Genomic DNA, 6,000 nt, shown 5'->3' with positions numbered 1-6,000 from the left:
AGCGATTTATTTTTTCAAACTACCCATTAACATTTTTTTTTTTTTTTTGAACACCTCTTCCTTAGCGATTTATTTTTTTTTCCAAACTACCCATTAACATCCTCTTTTTTTTTCTTTCTTTTTTTGCTTCTTTTATCTCTTGAACACCTTTTCCTTAGCGATTTATTTTTCCAAACTACCCATTAACACACTCTTTTTTGCTGTATCTTTTTCATATCAATATAGACTGCATGAATAACACACAGGGATATAGTAACGTAGAAGAATCAGCAATAAATCGGTAAGGAAAAGGTGTTACAGTAAGCTTCCTAACCGTACGAGAATACCGCCCAGAGTTACCCCCACCATGAAACAGTTTAACACGATTTATTTTATTCTTAGCACTATATACTGAGAAACGATGATTTTTCCTCTCTCTCTCTCTCTCTCTCTCCCTTGATTGTGTGTGTTCCAAATACTGATCACGCCTTGCGGAAAATTCTGGTTTTCATTTATTAGCATTTTTTGATCTGCCATTTTTTTTTCTCTCACTCCAACGCATTATCTAAATATTCCGTACACACTCTCTCTCTCTCGTACAGCTCCGTTCAACAGTTCGTTTACTCTCAAAACAACGCCTCTACGATATCACGTGTTAAAAGAGCAAGCAATATTCTCAATAGGTAGGAAAAGCAATAATCACACTTCATTAATTCGGACCTCTTCAGTGTACCGGCATCACTGAGCGCAACTGTACACATACACACACACACACGCACGCACACACGTCAGACGCGGGCCGGCGGAGCGCAACATACACACGTCCACACCCGAGGCGAGCCAGCACGCCACTGAAGAGAAATAAAGAGAATCCGGCCGAAGTGATTGTTTAGCAAGTTTCCTTGGTTTTGAACTGGTGGCGAAATTATATATACTGACACCCTCTTCCTTGGCGATTTATTTTTGGATATGGGTGGTTTATAAATGCGTACGTTATTTATGCAAAGTACGGCGATAGCTGAAGGATTTATGTAGCACAGTAGGAGAGAACGGTGCAACAAAATCGCTTAGGAAAAGGTGTTAGGGAACTTCCTCAACCGACGAGAATACGTGTCTTCGAGAAGGGTAGTTTTACGGCTATGGGTCACGTGGAGGAGATGGGGTCGCCTTGGTGTGGGGAAGAATAAAGAAATTTCACTTTGCCTTTATCCGAGAGAGAGAGAGAGAGAGAGAGAGAGAGAGAGAGAGAGAGAGAGAGAGAGAGAGAGAGAGAGAGAGAGAGAAATATCACAGCATGTACTTGTGTTCACTGTAATGTACCTGAATACGCTGGGAATATTTCTGATCATACATCCATTTCTGTGCTCTTTCTTAATGTACAGTAATCATCTTAGTAGCAGTACTAACAACAGCAATAATAATAATAATAATAATAATAATAATAATGCAATACAATCACACAACAATATATCCGCATCTCGCCATTACAGAAAATACTCTAAACAGGTTGGAGAAATGTGTGTGTGTGTGTGTGTGTGTGTGTGTGTGTGTGTGTGTGTGTGTTTAAATAATCTATACTTGTGTGCATCTTTGTGTTTATGAAGCGAGTTTGCATCTGCACACTCTCGGTTTCTCGGTGTGTACATTTTAAATAATTTTTAAAGTTACGTGTACATCTTTCGTCTGTGTGTACAAAGATTTCATTTTACCTGTACATGGACATACCCTTGTGTGTGTGTGTGTGTGTGTGTGTGTGTGTGTGTGTGTGTGTGTGTGTGTGTTTTACTCTGTAGTGTCCGACTGTTTATTTTGAGTGTGTATGTATGTATGTATGTAAGCATGTACAGTCGGAGTAAATTTACAGTAAATGCCTCGACCCAGTCAAAACCAAGAGACGTCGCAAATCACGCAAAAATCGCCTCAAGTATTCCTAGATGTGGAAAGAGACTGTTTATCGACCTTGTATATATAAGCCACGAAAATATCACCACCATCATCATCATCATCTTCTGTTCTACGTCTGTTTTCATGTATATTCTCAATTCAGTAGCAAGGCTAGTCAGTTCCCTCCATTCCTCTAAAACTCCCACTCCCACAATTCCATCCTGAATATGAACAATGGTAATGTCAAAATGCTTCGTCTATTTTCACGTCCGCCTTTCAATCCCCTCTGCCCCCTCCCCCGCGTGCCTCTAATTTCACTCACGCTGCTGCCATTGTGCTGCGGGGGTGGCATTGCGGCCCTGCTGTGCTTGTGTTGGGGAGGGGAGAGGGAGTATGTGGGGGAGGGGAGGGGGAGTATGTGGGGAAGGAAGGAGAGGGGGAGTATGTGGGGAAGGAAGGAGAGGGGGAGTATGTGGGGAAGGAAGGAGAGGGGGAGTATGTGAGGGTGGGGAGGGGTAGTGTGTATGTGTGTTTGTGGCGACGACCGTGGTCTTATTTCCTGTGAAGTGCATTTGTCTGCGTATGTATGCGAGTATAATGGTGTACAGCTCGTGTTCTTTGTGTGTGTGTGTGTGTGTGTGTGTGTGTTAGAGAGAGAGAGAGAGAGAGAGAGAGAGAGAGAATGGATGGCAAAATAATGTGTTTACTTCCTACCATGTAAGTCTGCTTGCTTACGCGCGGGCAATTTGTAAAAAAAAAAGGATGCCGAAGAGTTCATTATGTAGTGTGCATGTGTACGTGTGCTATTTCAACGAGGTATGTAAGCACGTGCGTGTGTGCCTGCATATGCACAGCTTTGCAATCTTTATGTGGCTTTGTGTGGTTGTTCGCAAATTAGCTGTTAGTGCTGAATTGTCCCATTGTTCCAGACCTACATGAACACCGCCCTGTCTGACCCACTGCCTTTCACTCTTGATGGAGGATGAATCTCTCTCTCTCTCTCTCTCTCTCTCTCTCTCTCTCTCTCGAACTTGGCCTAAAATTGCCATCTATAGTACTGTATTACGGTCGGTTATAAAAACAGATCAACACTAGAATACGATGTCTGTCACGAAGGGGCGCTGTGAGAGGATGCACAGGTATAGTCGTCTTTTTCTGCCACTAAGCAACGTAAAATAAAGCTACCAAAGGATGAAAGCCTGGGCCAAGCCAGAGTAAAAACGTATATAATTCCTTACTAGACAGCCTTTTTTTAAACGGAATAAAATCTCAACTTTTTACAGAACACATGTAATCCGGTGTAAGGATTTTTTTGGTTCTTTCTTTATCTGTTCATCTGTAAAACAAGATAATAATAATAATAATAAAAATGATTAAACAAAGTGAAATAACTTTTTAAAGGGCACTCGTAATTTTTTTTTAATTTGTTCAATTTACGTAAAAGACAATGATTAAAAAAAATAATAAAAAATACCATACGCCATCCGACTGAAGGTGTTCACGCCTTGGATGCGTCCTAGTTGCGTAAACATCTATAATAATCTATACTTACAAGATTCATTTACATAGCCACCACCAAATTTACACTTCTCCAATTACACCCAATTTTCCTGACGGTGTACGTGTTCAGGTGTTTTGCTGACGTTTTCCTCTCATCAACGTATCAAATTACTGTCTCTTAAGATTTGTTGGAAGTGAAAGTTAGTAAAGGAGGGAATATAAACGGGGATGTAAGTCAAGCTGGAGCAAGGAGGGTGATCCAGAAAGATGTTAATGGGGGAAAAGGAAGAGGGCAAAGTAACAGGATAAAGTAATGGGGAACAGAGCAATGAGAAGACATTTAATGAGGGAGGAGATGAAAAAGGTTGATAAAAAAAAGTGAAAGGAAAACTGAGAAGGATAAGAGCATAATAATGTTAGGAAGAAATGGGTGAATGAGACTGAACTGCACTCTCTGGAAACAGCAAAACAGAAAAGATAAATATATACAAACTGACAACTGGAAATGAAAGAAAGAAGGTAAGAAGGGGAGAGGGTAAAGGACTGAATGAGGAGGAGAGATTAGAAAGGATGGAAAAGAGAAGGTAACGAATAGGAAGAGGGGGAGTAAGGGCAAAGAATGGAGGAAAAGAATGAATGAAATGGGAAGGGAGGAAGAGTGTGAAGAAGAAATGGAATGGACGATGAGAAAGAAGAAAGGAATAATGAACGGAGGAAAGGGAGGAGGGACCTTGTGTGTGTGTGTGTGTGTGTGTGTGTGTGTGTGTGAGAGAGAGAGAGAGAGAGAGAGAGAGAGAGAGAGAGAGAGAGAGAGAGAGAGAGAGCATGTAAATAAACGAGTGAAATCATGTGTAAACTTAGTAATGTTCGAGTACCTACCTACACACACACACACACACACACACACACACACACGGACAAAAGAACCATAAATTCGACATGAAAGTCTAATTACTCTCCATTTACTGCTTGTCATTAGCGAACCGTGGCCCGTAATGTATGTGGTTGCTCTCTCTCTCTCTCTCTCTCTCTCTCTCTCTCTCTCTGTCACACTGTTCTCTCTTAATTTTCCCCATCCTGTTTCCTGTTGTTTTCTTCGTCGCTTTTCTTCCTATTCAGTTTCTTAACGTCCTCTCTCTCCCTGTGTGTGTGTGTGTGTGTGTGTGTGTGTGTGTGTGTGTGTGTGTAAGATTTAATGTATGCGAAGACTGTCTTCTGATTTAGCCATATATGCTTGAGAATGAAGAGCATGTGTACACAGATATGAAGAATGTGTCTATGTGCGTATGTATGTGTGTGTGTATACGTGTGCGTGTGAGTTAAGATCTGTGTACACGGAAATGCTAGCGTGTCTCTTCGCTTGAGTGCACTCCAGTAACCTATTACTACACCTCCCAGTACAATGCACCTACGAGTCTGAGTGTGTGTGTGTGTGTGTGTGTGTGTGTGTGTGTGTGAGAGAGAGAGAGAGAGAGAGAGAGAGAGAGAGAGAGAGAGAGAGAGAACGGTGACGATGACGATGACGACGATGATGATTATGACTGTGATGCTAACCACATAATTTTAAACCAACACTCCCATACTACAAATATTATACAATGCGTCCTATAAAAAGACTGGCCAGGAAAAGGTGTAAGCGAGCTTCAAAAAATAAAATAAATAAAATAATACAAAAACGGCTTCTCATCCTATCCCCTCTCCCAGCATGCAAGCAGACCGTAACTCGTACTCCTAAACACACTCCTCAAGCACTAACTCCCATCTGCATGCACATTAATCTTACTGCTAATACTAACCTACATTACTGATACGAGAAATTATGAAGTTTGTTCCTTGTATTACCTGATATCAACTTCCTTCCTCCTAGCTATTTTCTCAACTTCCAATCTGTTTAATAATCTTCCTTTTCTTATCTTTCCCTTCTTTATCACCCTTTTCTCTCTCCTCCTCCCTTCCTTTCCCCTTTCCTTCTTCCGGTCTTCCATTTCCATCCATCTCTCCTTTACCCAGTCTTCCCATCACGTTCCTTACCCATTTTTCTTGCCTCTCTCTTTTTATCTCTTCCTTTCCCTCTTCCCTTTTCTTCCTACCTTGCCCCCTTTCCTTCTTCCGTACTCTCATTTCCTACCCATCTCTTTCCGTTCCCCATACCGTTCCTAACCAAATCTTTCGTCATTTCATCTCTTCCTGCCTCTTCCCGCTTTCTACCATCTCGTGCACTTCCTTCAATCCTCTTTTCCTTTCCTTCCCTTCCTCTCTTTTATTTCGCCTTCCTATCGCCTCCCACCCTCAAATATCTTCCTCCTTTCTCCCTATTTTTCCTACCTCATTCTTTTCCTTCCCTCCTTCTCACTTCCCTTCCTACTCCTTCCTTCTCTCTCCACGTTCCTTTACTTTCCTCCCCTTTTCCCTCTCCTATTCAATAATCAACCTTCTCTCTCTCTCTCTCTCTCTCTCCAAACAGCAAGAAACCAACACAGAGCACAATGAAAACGGTAAAGCCCCCAACAAGGTAGACTAAAGGAACACAAAGTAAATGGCAGACGGAACCTAAATGCCAGATGCTGTTTTCTTATGCTTTCTCTGAGGCGAGTTTTGGGGGAAGCCTTGTTGTGTTTTCATTTGAGAGAGAGAGAG

Source organism: Coenobita brevimanus, chromosome 60 (genome assembly GCF_032717465.1).
Source record: "Coenobita brevimanus isolate Jiangsu-jjx chromosome 60, ASM3271746v2, whole genome shotgun sequence".
NCBI lineage: Eukaryota > Metazoa > Arthropoda > Malacostraca > Decapoda > Coenobitidae > Coenobita > Coenobita brevimanus.
Note: the sequence above shows the minus strand (reverse complement) of the source record.